Source organism: Strigops habroptila, chromosome 16, assembly GCF_004027225.2.
Source record: "Strigops habroptila isolate Jane chromosome 16, bStrHab1.2.pri, whole genome shotgun sequence".
Lineage (NCBI taxonomy): Eukaryota > Metazoa > Chordata > Aves > Psittaciformes > Psittacidae > Strigops > Strigops habroptila.
Window position 1 is genome coordinate 1,360,817 of NC_044292.2, and position 20,315 is coordinate 1,381,131.

The following is a 20,315-nucleotide window of genomic DNA, read 5'->3' on the forward strand; positions in this document are numbered from 1 at the left end:
ACAAATTAATTTTTTTGTGCCTAAGAAAGTTGAGCATCAGTGCGGGTCCCAGCGGGTTGAGACAGGCCGGGGGGGGGATTATAATATCATATATAGTAGCCTGGATTATTATAATAATAATAATAAATCTATACATAAAATATAAAATTAAAATTATATAAGGAACAAATAAACCAAAATCTAATGTAAATAAATAAAATAATACAATTAAATACAATAAAATACCCCCCCGAGCACGACACCCATCACCTCGCAGCCCGCTCCCCCCTGCGGGATATCGGACCCTCTTGACCCCATTCCCGGCCGTATTTTGGAAGCCGGCTCGTCCTGTCCCGCTCCCACCCGGGCTCAGTGCATCTTCTCCCCCCGCCTCGTACCCCCATTTCTAGGCCGGGTCCGGCAGCAGCCGAGAGGCCCCTCCGTCTCCTCCACCCAGCCCCAGGTATCTCCCTGAGCGCCTCCTTCGTTAACATTCCGTCTTTTAATTAAGAGACAGGCTCCGAGCTGCTCAGCTGGTACCACGGGGGTGTTTGGGGGGGCAGCTGCGGTGCTCCCCGCGGTTCTCCCGCGAACTGCCCTCTCGCTCGCTCGCCGGGCCGGGCTGAACAAATAGCCAATGTTTTCCCCCCAAAACAGGAGCGGGGCAGGAATCCTCCTCGCAGCGGGGCATGACGCCAGGGCTCACGGCCCCTTTTGTTTGCAGCTGTAAAAGGACTCGCCGTGCAAACCGCTGGAAACTTCCCCCCCCCCCCTTAAAACCATGCCGGGTGATGGGGGGGGGGGGGGGGCATAAAGCAGCCAGCGACGCTTCTGACCCGGCTGGACCCAAAATGCGGTCCCTAAATCCCCTCCCTGTCCTCCTCGAGGGCGTCTCCACCCCTAATCCCCCCCTCCCTTCCCCAGGGCTGGGTTTTGCTTTGAAATTAAAGCCCTGCTTGGACCCCTCCCAGTCCGGCCACATCTTCATCCCTCACCCTCTTCCTCCGCTGCCGCCAAGCTCAGCCTAACCCCGGCTGCGTGGCCCCGAGTTGGTTTTCTCCCGTTTCCACGCCTAAAATTCATCCAACACCCCCCCTCGCCAAAAAAAAAAAGATCGGACGGGAGAGAGGGAAAACAACCAAAAAACCCTCAATATTGGAATGCTTTCCAAGGTGTCAAGTTGCTCCTGAAGTCTCCGCAGCCCCAGCGCTGCCCCGACTTCGGGTCTCTGGCAAACGAAAAGAACGCCTCTCTCCTCCCCTCCGCCCCAAAACCTCGGCATTCCCGAAGTTTTCTGCAGGAAAATCGCGGGTGGAGCCGCTCGGGACCGTTCCGGAGCCCCTCGGCCGGCGCCTTCCTCCAGCGCCGCCGTAATTCAATTATTTGCTCGGATGAAGCGGGGGGAAAAGCCTGGGAATAAAGTTGGAAATTAAACGTTTCTGCTCTCCCAGCACCGGGGGAAGATTAAACCGCAGAAGCCGGGGCCGGTCCCTGCTTTCCCCCGTCAAACACAGCAGTTGTTTCCCTCCCCAAACTGGGGTAAGATTTGACACTTTCAGGCAAAAACCCCTTCACTTTCTCCTCCAGCACTTGCTGCCAGCTCCGGGCAGCCACTAAGCAAAGAGCTACTTTGATTTTTGTTATTTCTTTGGTATTGCTTTGAATTCCAGGGATGCGCTGGCGTGTGGCAACAGCCCCGAATGTGGTTTCGGGGGGGGTGGGGATCAGGGGGTGACAGGGGCTGTCACAGAGGGGGACAGAGGGGACACACACACACACTCCTGCTGGAAAGCAATTTCACAAATCATTTTTCTAACAATTAAGGAGTGTGCAGGGGTGAAATGGCGATTTCACATGCGGATCGGGGGGCCGGGTGGTACCTGTGCACCCAAGCAGCCAGCGGAGAATCAGGGAACCCCTCTTTTAGCTTATCTTTAACATTCCCCCCTTTTTTCCCTTTCCCCCAGTGCTCTGCTTCATTACCCATGTTCACAAAAGAGAGACCCCTTCTTTTCTCTCCTGGGAGCAGCGAGCAATAGATTAAAACAAGCATCAATCAGGAAAGGAGCAAGTAACTGCTTAAAGGAACAGGGGCAGAATTCCTCCCCGCTTTCCCCTTTCCCTGCGCATCTCCATGGTTTCCTAAGGTATGTTTCTGGTTGATAAATGCCGTATATCGCTATTCCCTTTGGAGAAACGGCTTGTAAATCAGCCGCTGAAAGCCAACTCATAAGCAGAAGAGAATGGGCTTGGCTTGATTTTTTAGGAGCATCTCTCACCCCACCATCCATCCCCTGCATCCTCCGCGGGAGGAAGGAGCTTCTCACGTTGGATATCTCCCCGGATGGGGCTGACGCCAACAGGCTGGGGGGAAAAAAGGGGCTCTATGGGCAATTTTCGACCTGAGAAAGATACACACAGGTTGGCTAAACCTGCCCCTAAAATCACCGGAGCATCAGCGCTGCGCCGGCGGCGAGCAGCCCCAGCCACCCATTGCTATTAATCCCGATCCTCCTCAAGAGAAAGTCCCACTCTTCTCCTTTTCGGGATGCCATCCCATTTCCAGAGCGATGCGGATCTAGGAATAAGATATCTCTTTAGAAGAGAAGTCAAACGCGTCTCATCTGGGCGACTAAAACCTGCAGGTTTTGATCCCGATTTTCCTCTCTTCCCTTCCACAAGTAGGATGCAAAAGAAAAACCGCCCGGGGATGAATGATTTAATGAAAAGTTGCTACTTTCTGCAATTACAAGCAGATTACGAATGTGGGAAGGTTTTCCATTTGAGATCCCGGAGTAATAAGCATTATTTTTTTAAGCGATTATCCAATAAATCTCTCTTTAAAGGGCGATAAATCCACCTTGAAAACCGTGGATTTAAAAAATATCTATTTAGGATAATATTTAGGAGGGAATTCTGCATTTTTTTCAGATGACCATTGAACAGATTGCGAAAGGAAAAGCACCATATTGAGCCTCAAGTGTTCGGGGTTTCTTTTCAGGAAACCCACAAAGGAGCAAAGGAATATTTGCAACGGGCTGCTTGGTTCAAAAGGTGGCTCAAAGCTGCAAAAGCAGCTCCCGGTCCAGGACCAGGGAAGCCAAATCCATCCGTCCCCGACCTAACCAAAGGAATGAATTTTCCTTCTTCCCATTAAAGCCCAGACACGAAGCAGATGGCATCTGGGTGCAGACAGTTGGTGCCTGATCCCACTCAAGCCTCTCGCAGCATCCCCAACCCGCTGCTGCAGATGAGCCCTCCCATGTCCCGGGTCTCAGAAGACCCCAGATGTGTCCTGGGATAAAGCAGCTCCTCAAAGGGACTTGCAGGCATAAAACGAACCATGTTCATCGCCAAGATCTGCTGTTGGTTGCAGGTGGGTTCGAAGGAGCAAATACAGGGTAGGGAAGGGAGATTTAAGGTTCTACAGCTCCGAGCATGGCCCTCAGGTTGTGTTCTCATCTGCAATTCTCCTCCTTCCTCGGGGGAGCGAGGCTCTGCTTATTTGCCAGAGATGCTCTTAACTTCACTGCTGAAGAAGGAAAAAAGTCCCTTTTTGAATCCCTGGAGCAGGGACAAAACAGTTCCCGCTTCCAGGAGTATTTCTAAAGGAAAAGTTTGCACTTTTTTCCCCAATGCCGGGTGCTCCTACACCATCAACACTGACTCTACAGCTCTGCAAGGATCTGGGTTAACCCTGCTCTTAATTTGTGCATCTAACAGGAATTCAGGTCTCTTTTGTCCAAGGAAGACAAGACCCAAATCAAAGACTAAAACTCCTCCACTCCCGCTCCCCATCAGGATGCTGAACAAAAGGCAGAGTGTCACAACACCACTGGGCTCCTTGGATCTGCCTCTCCATTGGGTCAGGTTTAATTTGCCCAGGGTGCAGTATTAATAGGATGTAAGCTGCACCCTTGAACAATTACTTTATCAAAGCATAACATCTATGGAATGAGCAGAGTATTTTCATTAAACAAATCAAAATAATCAGGCTGGCAATGGCCTTGTTCCCTCTTTGAACCTATAAGTGGCTTTAGAGATATTCAACAGTCCCGCACCAACTTCTGCTCCACTGGTAGTCCCTGCTTAGTTTCTCTAAAGAAGATTAACTACTCCGTGCTAAAAGGTTCAGTTCTACTTTTGTCAGGGGGCACACACTAATTGGGTTTTCCCTGCATACAACGGGATTCCTATGCTCCCACTCCTGGCCTCTCTTCCCATTTCGTGTGGGTTTTCAAGACAGGAAGAACACTCTTCTCCGCGCATTTGATTTGTTCAGCATTAGAAATAACACACTGGAATAGGACCTGACCACGTTGAGAGCTGCTGCTGGGGCAGAATGAGGATGCAAAAGGGGATTTTCCCAATTTGCGCCTTCCTGCAGCTTAGCAAATGATATATTTCCAGGCAACAGGCGGTTGGAGGAGGTGGGAAGGACACGGCTCATCCCAGGTGGAAAAACTGAGGCTGGGCACCCAGGGACTAACATGGTTTAAAAGGAAAGAGGACAGGCTGGGAATAAGGGGGTGTCATGATCTTAGGGTGACTTTTGAGAGCCCAACTTCAGGCACACTAAAGATGGATTGACAAAAGAGAGCAGAGCACCTGCCCTCAAATAACTCAAGCTGCCTCCACACTGGATATCCAGCCAAATCCCCTGTTATCTGCCTCATAACTCACCTGTTCCCAGATTAGTCCCACTTCAGTACTAAGGGCCAGAACATTTCTCACCCCCATAAAGACATCACTCTTCCTTCCTTACACTGGGGGGTAAGGAAAGCACATGCAGATGCCTGGATCTAACAGCCCAGCTACTCTCAGTGCTTCCACAGCTGTCTGGATTTTCTGGGAGCTGAATCTACTGTAGACAGCCCATTATGTAGGCAAAGGGGACATCAAGCTTGATGAAGCCCTTGGAGAACCAGGTTAACCAGAGCTCAGGGCTTATATCTCACTGCCTGGTCTGGCCCCTGGATGCTGCCACTGTAGCAGCAAGAAGTCCTGGAAGAAGTAGCGAGCACAGAGGGGAGAAAACACAAAGGGTTTGGTTTGGTCCTTCCTGAAGTGGAAGGAATCAGATGGAGCCAAGCTGCATATTTGTCTGGGTGAATTAAAAGCACAATCCTCTCTTCCCAGAGGGAGCGGTTGCTTCATATTTATACATTTAGTTTTACAGGTGTAAAATAGCTTCCCTTTATGCCTATATAATAATTTTTTCATTTGAATTTCAAGGCTTTATTCCCTCCTTTGGATTCAAGTCTCCTACCTGAACCTGATTCTCCGTATTGCCATTAATTCCTTCATCACAGCAATGAATTCCATTTAATTCTCTATAGCAGTTGTTAAGGTAGATCAAAAAGTGCATTTGCAAAGGTTTCTTCCCCTTCTCCCTTATAGTTTCCAGCTCACCTGTGTCCTGAAAAGACTTGAATTGGAAGCCACTACATTATTCACCATCAGCTCCTCTTGCTGCAGAGGAGAAAGGGATGGACAGGAGAAGCCCTTTTTGTCCTGCTTCAGTCCACAACTGAGGTATTTCACCCTGATTGGGATCAGTAAGGTTAAGTATTGATCCCAGCAGCAGACACAACTCACCTATTTCACCACGTGATTTATAATCAGGTAAGACCTGGCCTCAATTGCATTGGAAAGCTGAGACAGCAGCAGAACCCTGGATTTCCATGAGGAAGGCAAAGAAACGGAGAGATTTAAAGGTAAGACTTCACTAAATGTACAGATTTTAGCAACAGCAGTTGCTCAAAGGCACCAGACTTCCCTGACTGTGCCAGATGCTTCCCTTTCTGATGGAAAAAGAGGAATTAATGCACAGGCTGATTCAGACAGGTAGTGAAGAAAGGAAGAAGTTCAGTGCTGTGCTTTCTCACATCTCTATGTAACACAGAAGGTGATTATAACCATGTGGTACTCTGAAACCAGCCCATCTTTACACGATGCCCTATGGAAACAGCAGGAACAACTCAGCTAACCCACATGTTGATAGAAATCAAGCAATAACAATAACACAGGACTCACACAGACCGTATTAGCCTTCAGGAAACATTACATGATTCTATCAGGCTTGCTGCTTGCTGGGTTGTAACCCCAATGTTATTCAGACTGCTTAGAACCTTCTCACTTAAACCTTTTCATTTAAAATTATTTAGTTTCTGAGTGCAAAATCTGCTTTTTCTTCCTATTTCAGCCAAGGCCAGGTATTTAGCTCTGGTATTGGGTAAGTGGAGCTGCTTTGTTGCCAACTTGAACATTGCATAAATGTATTGTTATAGCAATAAAAAGGAAAAAGCAAGAGAGCTGGAAACCTTTTTCTGGTGTTTAATTATAATACTGAGAATTAAAATCCCCATAATGTACCTTCACTATAGGCAAAACCTTCCAGATTATACACAGTAAACCAACATAAGAATATTACTTTACTTAAATAGCTGATGTTAGAGAGTAAAGCACATACCAGGGACTGCTGGCCAGGATGCTGCCCAGGAATAAACAAGGAAAATGGAGACACCATTGATTTTTATAGGGCTGGAGCCCTCTCTGGATCCCATCTTATAGGAGGGGGCACAACACACCTGGATTGTGTGAGCTCTATGTGGGATTACTCATAGAGCTGATTGGGGGGGGGTGTTCAGTTGCTTTGTGCTTCATAAGGAGTACAAGTAGGTGAAGAAAGCTGTTAGAGTGCTAATATAACTCTCAAACTTAGTTGGTAAGCTGTTAGAAAGCTTAAAGTCAGGTACATGTAAAGCATAAAGTGGAAGGGATCAAATCTCACAAGCTCTGGAAAGCTTCCTTTTGTTTCTGTGCTGGCTTTTCCAGCATCAAGGTATGTGTTATGTAGTTGCTTGTAAGGGGTTCTGAGGTGGATGGTGATAGGTTAGTGCTGGCAGGGCAGCAGAGGTGAAGGAATATGCTGTATTAAGTGACTTTACAGTGAGTAAGGCAGTAGTAAGTAAAGTTAAGTCTCTACAAATGGATTCAGGGAGGCTGAAAAGGCTTTTTCTGCTCTGAGTCCTGTGCTGGGTCAGGAATATGGGGTGTTCCACTGGCACTGCAGATAAAGATGTGGATGTAAGAATAAGCTGAGCTCCCTGGGGATATTTCTTATATCAGTTATATATCTTATATTAATCCAAAAATCACTGGGTGAGGAGTGTGAGCTTGAAACAAGGTGGTTTTAAGCAAATAGAAGCTGTTGTTACTAAACATGATTTACTTCTAAGGAGGTTGGCTTGCAAACTTCTGTTGCAGTGGTAGATGATGAACTCCTGGTTGAGCAACTTTGCTTTAGCCTTAAAATAACTGGTTTAATTCTTACTTTCCCTCTCTTAATTTAACTTTGGTGGGACCTTTTAGTAAAAGCAGGGTGATAGTTCTGTTCTCCACTTGCTGTCTTGTGCACAAACCCTGTAGGATGTTGATGGTTCAGTGATTTCTCTGCTATGATTTACATGAGGTTGATGCATCTCCTCCTGAAAGCCAGTTTCAATGTGGGATGCTTCTAGTGTTAAGCAAGAGAGAAACAACAAGCCCAGGGGAAGAAAAGGTTAAATCCCACTGAGCAAGCCTCCAATTCCTCTCTTTCATTCCCACCAGGTAGCTTCTAATTACTCCAAGAGGAAAAAGGTCAGGAGGTGGGAGGAGGCTGCTACAATAGGGTGGAAAATGTTTGATTAGCTACTAAGTTAAGGGCTGCCACCCCCTGCCCAGGCTACCCTTGCACCCTGCTACTCTCTGCAGGCTTAAGACTCTCAGCAATGCTGAGCTGTTTCTTGTAGGTGATACCTTTGATGGCCAGGTATTATCTTAAAGTGGAAAAAAGTCCTTGTATTGGTTTGGTTTATAGGACTTTAATGTTAGGCTGTGATTTCCATATTAATTCAGATCACTGTGATGCCATGAGCTTGGGTGGTGCTGTGGGGAGAAGAGCAGAGCTCTCTAGAGCTCTTGGGGCTGCATTTGGTTGTATTGTTGGTGCACATGAAGCCTGAAAACTGTCTCTGTCTCCATCTCTGCCCAGAAGTGCTTGGGATGAGGGATTATTTCCTTCCCATCCATCCTGCTTCTCTAAAATGCTTTCTCTGAGTGCTGTTGTAAGACCTTGCTAAATTGAGATGAAGCTGTTTGATTTTCTAATGTGAGACTCTGGTGGTTTGTCTCCCTTTTAAAATGTACTTTTCCAGCCATTTTTTTCCTCATCCTATAATAGTGATTACACCAATTTACAGTGACACAAAACATTAAGGGGGTTGGGGGGGAACCGCTGGTCTAAGCAATGTATGTTCTTTGGGTGGGTTTTCCCTATCCCTGATGCAACAACCTGGATCTGGAGCCCAGATTGTTGGGCTTGCATTGGTGTGAGCTCTGCAGCTAATAGAGTCCATAGGAGCAGTCTGTAGGATAAATCCTCTTAATCCAGATGGAGTCCATATATCTCAGGGGTTTGCTTGTGTGTAGCGAGACCTGGATGAAAGGTCTCTGATCTGTGTTATACTGCTGTACTGGAGCACATAGAAGATGCTCTTGATGTTGAGTTTGGTGCTGAGATCTCAACTGCGTACAAAGCCCATGAGGCCCTTTGCAGACTGGTTTAAATCTGAAGAAGTGTTGTATTTATTGTATTTAACACTAAGGAAGCAAAGGATGGATGTTAGCTCACAAGAACCCCTTTGGTGGCAGCTTGTGGTGGCTTGCTTGAAATTGATGCTGACTTCTAAACATGATTTCTTTCAGTCGAGACCAGTTCAGGGGCCTGAGAAGAAAGACAATCTGACCACTAATGCTGTGTAAAGTAGGGGGAAAATATCCCCTGACAAACCCAGTGAAAGAGGCAGGAGGGTATTTCTTTCCAAGAGTCAATTCTCATTTCCTGAATTTCCATTAGGAAGGAGGGGAGAGGTTTTCTTCTTTCCTCTTAATTCTTCTCCATAATCAAGTGTTTGGCTTTAGTATTTGACATTGGTGACAAACTGCTGGAAGTAGGTAATTTAATTGTTTTGCTTTCAATCTGCTCAAGTATTTGAAGAGTGGTCTCCTGTTTCTGGCACTGTTACAGCCTGTGATGTCTATTGCTGCACTGGGAGAAGGGATGGGTCCATGTAAAAGACGGCATGGTCATGGTAATACCTGACTCCTTGGGCAGCAGTGGGACAGGATCAGGTCCCCATAACATAAACACAGGAGGAGATTTTGATCTGAACTGTTTTGGCCTGAATCCAAAGTAACCCACTGACTTCAGTGCAGTTACTGGGGCTGGATGGATGCCCGGTGTAATGGAAAGCAGGGTTGGGGGCCCTCTCCTAAAAGCAGATATTTAACATTCACAACTTCTCAACATTAGGGAAAACAAATTAACACCCCTTCAAAAGGCTTTTTTTCTCCTGGAATGGTGAAATTGCTATTTCTTTTCACATTTTGCCCCTTAAAACTAAAATCTTTCTATCTTCAAGACACTTTTTTTGAGGGTTTAGATTTTCTTGAAGCCATTACCTGGCCAATTTTTTAAGCCCATGGTTACATTAGCCTTGGATGATGCAGTATCTGTAAAAGAAAAGTCTTTTGCTCTAACGTGCTGGCTGCTCTTGACTGTTTCCTATTGATAGGAGATAGAGCAGCATGGAAAATAGCCTGCGCCAGGCTGGGTAAAGGGAGGGAAGTTACAAGGCTGCTCAGCATATGAAACTACCTGTTCCCTTATCATAATCCATGGACCCACTTTCCTAACATCACCTCCACTCTTGTGGGCAGAGGCAGAGCTATCTTCCCAGGCTGGAGAGAGCCAGATAGTAGCGGAGCCGCACACTTATCGCCCAGCGCAGCGGGCGTAATGGGAACTGCAAATTGCTCTAAACTAAAGTTGCTGGGGAATTAACTTCTAAAGGGTGGAAATCCTCGGAGGAGAAGGCTCTGGGATCTGCACAGAATGAAAATCAGGCTCGTGCTTGGTCTTGCCCTGCTCCTGGGGGGTTGAAAGCCTCAGGTTGGCCAAGTTTTTTCCCCTTCCCTCAAGACTTAAAGCTCTTATGCAGTGGCTCTGATAGATCAGACCCTGGAAACACACTCCAAATGAAGGTGAGAAAGGCAAAGCTGTACCACAACCCCTGGCTGCTCAGAGCGTGTCTTTGGGCTGACCTTGCTGGGTTGTGCCAATGCAATAAGTACCCAGCACCTTGCTTCATTCCTCTTTGCTACAGAGCAAGGCTGAAACCAGGGTGCAGCTTAAAGCTGAGCCTTCTAAAACTGGCTCCTGGACTTTGCTAAACCCACATAGACCTTGCATGGGCACTGGAGACCTCTGCCAAGAGCCCTGCCTTCTCCCAGTGCTGGCTCAGCAGAACACTGGGTCTCTGTTCCAGCTCAGTCAGCAGTTGTGGATGCCTCCAGGGTGTCCTCTGAAATCCAGGAGGATTTAAGCTGTGCTTAAAGTGATTTGAACCCAGCAGTGGAGGGAGCCCACTGGAGGTAGGGGTTTTGTGGCTTCAGGGCATGTAGGAGAGTGAAGGGAAGACAGCCATGGAGGCAGTTGGGGTATCCCGCTGCTCTCTGTAAATCCATTTGTTTCCCAAGTTTTTAAATCTAGGAAGCAGGATTGCTTTGTTATCAGTTGTTTTGGCTCTATTGCAGCAAGCAGGTGACTTAGCCCAGCATTTCATCTGCTCTCCTTCTCAAGATCAGGCTTGGCAATACACGGAGAAAAGCAGCCTTAAATGCAGATGCAATTCACCCCGCCTCCCTGGAAAGATGCACTCCTGAATGGGACAAGACCTATTGGCTCAAAGAACAACATGGAGTAAAAGAAGCAATAACCTTGGAAGTGTATTTACCATATTGTAACCTCAAAAGGTCTGTGGATAGAGCTGGTTTCAGCATACGAGTGGCTGCAATGCTCCTTTCCCCTATGGCAGGAATCGCCCAGCCCCAGTGAAGCCAAAAGAGGTTGTTATAAGCAATGCATTGAGAGTGGAATAGAAAATAAATGGCTACCAAGAACTCTGGGGGATGCCATGGGAATGAGGCCTGGCATCTGTTTGTATGTGCTTCAATGGCATTGCACCATGTTGTCCTCACACTTGCTTTTGGTGATAAATCACAGTGCGCTTCTGACAGGAGTGGAATGATTAAGCTCAGATGTGTTATTAAGATCTCTCCTTTCACAAATGTCATGTTGTCTTGATGTTTAAAGGTCTCCGTTGTGCACAGTGTTGTGGCGAGCAGCAGGCGGGACCCGTGTGGTCCTGCTGGGAAGCATGTGGAGGGGGAGGATTGGCAGCTCCCCTCTTGCTCTCCTCTGGGGGGGGTGGTCCCAATCCCCTGGTAGCCTTAAGGAGAGAGTTGATGGGATGAGCAATGCAGGGCCTGGGGTGAAATGTGCTGGTCCATCCAACTGTGTCCTGTGCCAACGCAACCACCTTCAAGGACACCCACCAACCTCCTTGGTTCAAGTTTGCAGTTCCTAATTGTGACTGTTCACATCCAGCCTGTCCTTGCACTGTCCCATATTGCTACCTGAGGGATGCATATACCTGAAGCTGTGGCTCATATAGGATCAACATGTGGTCTGAGAGCTGTGAGCTTGGACGCAGCTCTCCATCAGGGGATGGAGGAGTGTTTGAGAGCCTCCTTAAGCCTCCGGCCCCTAAGGCCACCCCTTTGCAGTGCCTGGCACAACTGCAGGCTGCCATATCCTTGCTGCTCCTCATGGGCCAGTGAAGATGGGGCTCCAGTTCAAGGCTCTCTGTAACATAAAGAATAGATCAGTGACCTTTTAATACAAGCTTAGCATGTGGTGAAGCATCTGGGTACACCAGGAGCTTGGCAGCAAACCATGTCCAGAAGGACCACACAGGAAGCAGAGGAGATGGGTGGCTTGGTGCCCTCCTGGCCATGGTGCCTTTGCCCACCTGCAGCAGGAGGGGGTTTGGGAGCCCTTAGAGGGGGAAAAGGGGTTTTGTCATGGATGTCACTAGTGTGTCTCCTTCATCCCGCAAGAGGGACCAGCTTTGCCTTGTCACCGCTGGAGCTGCGATGGGATGCTTGGCTTCCCCCTGGAGAAGGGCAGACCTTCACTGTCCTCTCTGCCCAAAGCATCAGATCAGAAGCGAACTGCTCCTCGGTTTCCCAGCTCTGCGGTTGCTCGGGAGGAGCTGGGACCACTCTCCATCAGCAGATGCCTGCTGCCACCCCGTGGCCTCTGCCGGGAAGCTTCGGGGAGCAGCGCCCTTCTGCCTTTCTTCCAGTCACCCTCCTCCTCCGGGCTGCACCGGGTCAGTCATGGCCCCACCACTGGGACCTGGAGCTCTGGAGGTGCTGTGTCTGTCCTCACGGACATGAACCAGCTCCTTCGAGGCTGATTCTTGTACTTTGGCTCCAGGCGATTCCTGCAGTCTGGAAAACTTGAGGGAAAAAGGAAAAGGGGGGGGGGAGGTGGGGAGAAGTAACCTGATGTTCCCCCCCAAAAAAAAGTTTAGTGGGATTTGGAGACTTCATTTTTCTCCAGACTAGTTGAGCTTTTCCTTCTGTATCTGCCTTGTGTGTCTCCACTTGCAGCCTTTTCATGTAATTAATGGGTTCTTTGGGGTGGCAATATGGTGAGCTGCTCCCTAAGCGAGTTTAGGGGAAAGGGAATTTAGGCTGACTACCTGTGGGAAAGGGATGAAACTGCTTTTGGGTTAGGCCATTGCAATAAAGATGTGCGAATAGCCTGCTGACAAGGGTTTCTCCTTCCCCTAGGATTTTGGTGGTTTCAGTCCTTTTCTGTCCTATCTTTTTGAATCCCAGACTGGTTTGGGTTGGAAGGCACCTTAGAGCTCCTCCAGTCCCAACCCCCTGCCACGGGCAGGGACACCTTCCACTAGAGCAGGTTGCTCCAAGCCCCTGTGTCCAGCCTGGCCTTGAACACTGCCAGGGATGGGGCAGCCACAGCTTCTCTGGGCACCCTGTGCCAGCGCCTCAGCACCCTCACAGGGAAGAGCTTCTGCCTCAGAGCTCATCTCTATCTCCCCTCTGGCAGGTTAAAGCCATTCCCCTTGGCCTGCCCCTACAGGCCCTTGTCCAAAGCCCCTCTCCAGGTTTCCTGGAGCCCCTTTAGGCCCTGGAGCTGCTCTAAGGTCTCCCCTTCAGGAGCCTTCTCTTCTCCAGGCTGCCCCAACCCAGCTCTCTCAGCCTGGCTCCAGAGCAGAGCTGCTCCAGCCCTCGCAGCAGCTCTGTAGCCCTAAAAGGGGCCCTTTAGAGGTGCTTGTGCACAGGTTGACTCCCAGCTTTCCTTTAAAAGCAGGTACTTGTGTCTTGCCGAATTGTATCTTGACTTGAGTTTGACAGAAGAAAACCTGAGTTTGATAAAATGAGCTAAATACAGTGGTACAGAATGGAGAATGGGAGGGTCAGGACCTTCCCTGGTCCTGATGCCTCTCCCAACACCTACCAAACCCAGCTTAGAGGGGGTCTGTATGTGCTGGGTGCTGTGACACAGGGCTGTCACCCTTCCCTCCACCTTGGTTCATCAGTCAGGAGTGTGGTGAGCTGTGAGCTTGGCTCATGTGCTGTGGGATAGCACTCCCTTCCTGCCCTGGGCTGCAAGAGAAGCTGCTCTTTGACAAGCTTAATTAGGCACAAAGTTGGGTCATAACCACTGCTGTGCCTCCCCTTGCCATGGTTGGGCTCTGGGGGGGTGGAAAATCAAACCCATACAATGAGTGTTTAGAGGAGCTCATGTTAATCTTAGAAAATGAAAGAATTCCCATTGATAATGATTTTCCAGTGCCTCCAGGAAAGGAAGAGAAAGGGGTCTCTTGACCATGTTTTTAAAGCTTTTTCCTCTGAAATTCTGGTGGGTTTTAGAGGGAGGCTCTTGGCCCCTGGGCTGGTGCAACAGGCTCCTGGATGGGAATGTCTGGGGTTCTCAGGGCTTTGCTTGCCCAGTGTTGGGCCAATACAATGGAGCCAAAGGCAGGTCATTTAACCCTTCCTCACCCCTTGGAAGCCCAGAAGTGGTGCATTTGTGAGTGGTGGGCATGGTACAGGATGTTTTGGGCAAGCTTTTGGCTTGGGGTCAAGGTCAGCAGTTTCCTGCAGGCCCTGATACTTGGTGGAGCATGTACTGTGATTCCTGCTTTGATCTCACTGACTTTAGTCTTCTCTTTTTTCTCCTCTACTGGCATCTTGCAAAGTATAAGACATGTTTTCCTTGCAGCCAGGAGTTTGTTGGCAAACCTGAGGACTCACTGAAGTCTGTTCTGGTCTAGGAGGGAACAGATATGACTACAACGGTGAATTTCCAAGATAACCACTCAGGCTTGGCTGGTGACTTGCTTCTTACCTTATTCTTAGCCTGTCTATTGCTGTACGTGAATCTGAAGCTCTTGAGGATCACAGCAGGAGCTTAAGGTCACTGAGGCCTTCATGGGATGGGGATACGGCCGTCCTTGCACTTTGTGGTGTCCTTGATACTTCACCTGGGTATTTTTCATTGATGGCCTCAGGTGCTAAAACATAGTCCCTGTTGCTCAGACCCTTCCTGCAGTGCCCCATGGACTGGATGGATTGACACCCATGTGCAGTGAAGATGGGCTGGAGCTGCTTTGCAGACTGTAGGGTTAGGTATGCAGTAAGGATTGCTCTGCCCTCTCTAATATTCATTATGGGAGTATCTGATTGCAGGACGTGATGGAGAGGAAAGGTACTTGAGCATGCTTTAAATACTCTTGGTAATCTTAGGTATGCGTGAAAGCCCTGAGAAGAGGTTTCTTGGGTTAAGGGCTTTGTATCTGGTGTGTGTGTGAGATCTGTCAGACTTCCCTTTGGTGCCTGTTGCCTTGCAGACCTGGAGGATGCTGGACTGGGTGTAATTAGCAATACCAAAGCCTCAGATCCTTCTTGGAGCATAAAGCTCCTGCTTTTGATGGTCTGAATGCCATTTAAGTCCTCAGACCTTTCAGCATCCTAGTTTAGGGACCTGGACAGTGTGGTGTGTGGCCTTGACTCTTCACAGACCTCGTGTCTAGATCACAAAGCCTTGATAGAGGCCAATGAGACTGGGTGCTGAGTGTAGCTGTGGCCTCTAGCAGGAGCTCCAAGCAGACCTTGAGCATGCGTCAGAGTCTCTACTTGCGGTACAGAAGGGAGCTGAGCCTGGAAGGACATGCTGGAGGTGTCACCCTCTGCAAAGTGGGGAACGGAGTGTCCTGTTTTTCCACCTTGGTGGCATTGCTTTTGGCACCTAGTGGAGTGAAGGGTTGAAGTACTGCAGGTTGGTTGTAACCCTGCTCTCTGAGTGGGTGATTTGGCAAAATAGACCCAGTTCTTGCTCAGGCCGTTTATAGAGGCAGAAGGAGGCAAAGCATGATGCATGACCATGCTTTTATTCCCCTTTGCCCCAGCCCTCATCTTAAACCCCCTTGACCAAGTTACTTCTGGAGCTTGTGCCTCCTCTAGCTGCTGTAAAACTTTGCTTATATCACAAGAGCAGTTAAAACAACAGTAAAAGCTGGGCTCAGGCTTTTCTGGGAGTCCAGCAAAACCTGTATTTGTTCAAAACCCAATCATTCCATGAAAGGCTTCAGCAGCAGTGAGAACAGCCCTGCAGTGATTCAAAGCTGAAAGCCCTTGTGCCTTGCTGCTGAAGGTGAATGAGGCAGATAGAGGGAGGATGTCTCATTGCATTTCTCAGTTATTGGCTTACTCTGCCCTGGGTATGCTGCCATCCTTCCCTGCAACATCAAGCTCATGTTCCCCCTGCCTCCAGAGCCATCAAACTACTGTGAGCATGTTCTGCCTGCCCTTGGATTACTCTGGGTCAGGTTTGGGTCAAGGTTAGGTTTGAAACTTCCAGATTTGTGGAAGCTCTGCCAGTTAAAGGGTTGCTTAAAGCAAAGTCCGGATACCAAGAGATGAAATGCTGCTGGCGCAGTGTTGACCTGCTTGAGTGAGTCCAGAGGAGGCCCCGGAGCTGCTGCGAGGGCTGGAGCAGCTCTGCTCTGGAGCCAGGCTGAGAGAGCTGGGCTGGGGCAGCCTGGAGAAGAGAAGACTCCTGAAGGGGACACCTTAGAGCAGCTCCAGGGCCTAAAGGGGCTCCAGGAAACATGGAGAGGGGCTTTGGACAAGGGCCTGGAGGGACAGGCCAAGGGGAGTTAGGGTTTTAACCTGACAGATGGGATATTGCCAAGTTCTGGGTATGATCACCTGGCTTCAGGAGGTCTCAGAGCATGAAAAGGCAGAAATGCCCCTTCAGGCTTTCCACTTGTTTTAGAGGAAGATTACAGTACATAGGAAATGGGAATTCACCTCATCTGGGTGGGCCTTTTCCTGTATTAAGAAATAGGAAGAAAATGAATTAAAGGGGTGAAATCTTTTGCCTAAGCTCCCAGTGTTAGTAGCTGAGTAGGAACCATCTCATTGTGGATAAGTGTTAAGAATGGAAACAGAATAAATGTCCATTTACTGCTTGTACTGTGGAATAAAGGCTCTAATCCAGGTAGTTCTTTGGTCTGAAGGTTGGTCCATGTAGGAGCACTCTGCTTGGGCAGTAGTTTGGGAAGAGAAATGTAAGGAATAGTAATGAAATGGGACTGGCTTCCAAGGGCAAAGCTCCTTTTGAATGATGTCTTGTATGTGTATCTCCCTGCCTGGTCTTGCTGAAAACCTTGCTGCAGAGTAGGTGCTGTGCATTCAAATGATGACTTTGTCTTTTCAAATCCTTTTAAAAAACATCCTAAACATGGGGGAGAGATGTCAAAGGCTGAAGTTTCACCCCATACCCTTCCCCAGACTGACTTCAAACACTTCTCCTCAATGGTCACAAGATGATAATTGACTTCAACCCTTCATTTCCCACTTGACCTTTGAACAAAAGCCAAATCATGAGTCCCTACAGTGTGTTCATGCTTGTAGACCAACACTACCAGACCCACAAGTGCTCTGGCTCAGGAAACTTGACTTGTGCTTGTTGCTTTCCAAAAGACCAAATTTCAGCAACTTTGCTGCATTTGAGATGTTTGATCTAGTGCATTTGGGAGCTGTGTCCTTCAGTATGTTTCTGTTGCTTTTTAAGGTGGGTGGCCCCATGTGCAGTGGAGAAATAACATAGATGTTGGGGGGGGGAAAAAGCCCCTCAAAGCTTGTAGCAAGCCATCTGTGTGGATATACAGGTTAAGGAGGAGTAAATGAGGGAGGAGATGCAAAGGGATGGATGGTGATGACTGGATGTAAAAGCTGGGGTGGAGGAAGGGCAGATCCTCTGTTGAGCACTGGAAGCTGTGGAGCAGCAAAGGCTTTGAGCCAAGCCTGAAGAGACTGGGAGCAAGACAGACACCTTAGGGCAGGGGCTGAGGGAAGCTGGTGGATGAGCTCCCTTTGCAGTAAGCCAGGAGAGGCGTTCCTGGGGCATTATCTCCACCACTTGCCATCAACCAACTATGGAGAGAGGCCCCGGGGATAGATGTTTCTGGAGATGCAGGACTTGCTGGCTTGGGGAGCTCCACAAAAGAGCATGCATTGAGGTGCTGCTGGCTTTGGAGGAGACCTGGAGAGCCCTGCGTCTTCATACCTGGTGGCTCCAAATCACTGCGATGCACAAAGCCCTGATGGGCTCTGATCTACCACAGTGCTCAGCATCATCAAACCACCAGGCAGGCACCAGGAAGCTGCCCACCTCTAGAGCTGGGCTTTCATGCAGGGTGGGTGCTTTGTGTGCTTCTCACCGCCTGTTCTGTGCGGGGAAAAACATCTGCAAGGGCTCTATCTGCTGGGCTGGGAACCATCCTCCTCATGTTGCTCCTCCTGCATCCTGCTTGAAGCATCCCTGCAGGATGGAGAGGGGGCGAAACACAGTGCTGCTGGGGCAGTTCTATTTCTGCTGTGGGATAGAGGGGTTCCCTCTGGAGCCCAAATCCCAAAGGGGAGCCAGCAAAGTCCTTCTGAGTAACTGTCAGTGTATTTATAGCCAGCCTCAGGGTGTTTATTGCTAATGAGGTGCACACAAGGCTTCAATCATATCATAGAATCATTTGGGTTGGGTATGAGTCAGTGTTGGCATTCTTTGCTCAACAGATCAGTGTTTGTTGCTGTTAGTGGCATGCAAGGACTTAAACAAGGAAAAAAATGCGCTGGGCTTCATCTTTGGAAGAGCTGGTGGTCTAAACAGGCAAAAAGCTTTGAGGGAAGCAATAAAGGTGCCCAAAGGGGAAGGGACTTGAGCCAGGTTGCAGCAGAAGCTGGTACTGGGTGCAGGATGGGTGCATGTGGGGAGCTGTGTTCATCATCTTCCCTCCTTGCTGTCAGAAGTGCATGAAGGTGGCAAAGCTCAGTGTGGGGGTCTCTAAGGAGGTTCATGTGGATTCGGTTAGGGGCGTGAAATAGAGATGCTGGTAAGAGTTCTCCCATGACATCTATTACTGTCTGGATGGAGGGAGGTGGGAGATGGGTGAAGCCAGCTGACGGCCCTGCTTGGTAGCTGTAACACAGGAGTGAATAATGACAAGTGAAATCCCACCTAAAGCACAGCCCTTGCTCACCACACGCATTTCTCCACTCAATCCTGTCCTCTGCTTAGCACCTGCAACACCTCCAGCCCTGGAAACAGGAGCCAGAGGGGTTGTGAGAAATGCCCTTCATTCCTCCTCAGAGCTCCTGTTCTGGACAGAGTCATTTATTTCTCCAAACAGAGGATTTTTTTGGTAGCACTTCTGTGCCAAGATTATGTCAAAAGGGAGAGAAAGGGAGCAGGGAAATTCGGAAGACAGACGTTTCACCTGCTATGTCATGTTAGTGTCAAGGCCTAGAGATCAGTGTGAATGGATATCAAGCTGGGAAACACAAGGAGGGGGGAGAAAAATAAGGTGCAGACATCAGAAACAGGCACTGTCACACTGTCTCCTTGTTTGATGCAGAAGGCTTGGAGTGGCTCCATAGCAGCTTAGGAATGCTTCATGCTGGGCTGCTGTTTGGGTTTTTATTTAGCATGATTTAATGTAAGGGTCACTTGAAGGGAGGAAGCAGCATTGTTGCTTGAGGATGGAGGCTTTCTGCCAAACACGAGTGGTCTGGCAAGGTGATGAGCTGCTGGTGAGCAATAGTCCTTGTATTCACCCAGTCCGGCCAGGAGGGGTGAACTTCAGGACTGGCTGAACAGGAGAAATGGAGCTAAACAGGGACCATTTGCATTAGAAGTGAGACGTGGAAAGGGCTGGTGGGTTGGTGGATGTATCACTGCCTCATGAGATGGAGCATGCTCCACCTGCAGCCCCACAGCTTGTGTCTGAGTGGGTTTATTTGCATGTCCTTCATGCTTTGGGGTTGACTAACACGGTGTTACCTCTCTAACCCCTGGTAGGCAACCAGGGGAGGTGCATTTGTGCTCTGAGTAGCATCTTTGGCTGTTGGGTATGGAGGCAGCTGGAGGTGGGCAGACCACCTATATGGGGGGGGTGACAGATGGCATTATGAGGGTTTTTAGGTTGAGAAACCCAAACCCTCAATAAGAAATACTCCAATTCCCTTTGGATTGAATAGTGATCATTCTTTAGCTGCCACCTATGGCTTAAGCAAGGGAAGGATAAAACCTCCTTCATTTCGCTCTTGCTATTCCTGTTTTTGGAGTTCTGCTTCACTCTGTTCCTGCTGGTCAGCCTGTGAAGGCTCAGTGCTCCCCTTCATGGGCTCTGGGCAGATGGAGCATGTCTAAACCTGTGTAAGCACCAACTGCAGGGTCCAGAGAGCAGCTGCCTCCTTCTGTCTGCAGAATCACCTCCTGAAGCCTCCAGCAAGCAGAGCAAATCCATCACGTGTCTACCAAGTGGACTAAAATCATGTTAAGAGGAAGGATACAGGCTGGACGGAAGGTGGTGATAGGGATGCTATGGTACCACCTCTTCTAACCATGTGCTCTGGGGATGATGAGGTATAGGGAGGAAGATCTTCTGAATGAAGAAGGAAAGCTTTGGAGAAGCCCAGGGCAGGGCTGAGCAGAGAGGCTGGTCCTGGGGCTCTGACTCTTCTGAAGTGCAAAGCTTGGCATCCTTTATGAAGCTCTTCTACAATTAATTACCCATAAACTGGAGTCTAGCCCAAATGATTGTCATCAGTTTTGGACATGCAATATGGAGCAGCCTCTGCTGATACAGGAGGGAAGGTTTATGTCCTGCCCTGGGGGTCTGAGTGTCAGTTTGGGGAATCAAGCTGATGGAGCCAGAGGTTTGAACAGCCTTGAGGCACTGCAGCGAGAACTTCCGACACTGGTTCAAAACATCTTGGATAGGAAACCAGCTGGAGTTGGGCTTGGGCAGTCAAACTGTGGTATCCAAAGGTCACACTTGTGGCTTTCTTCC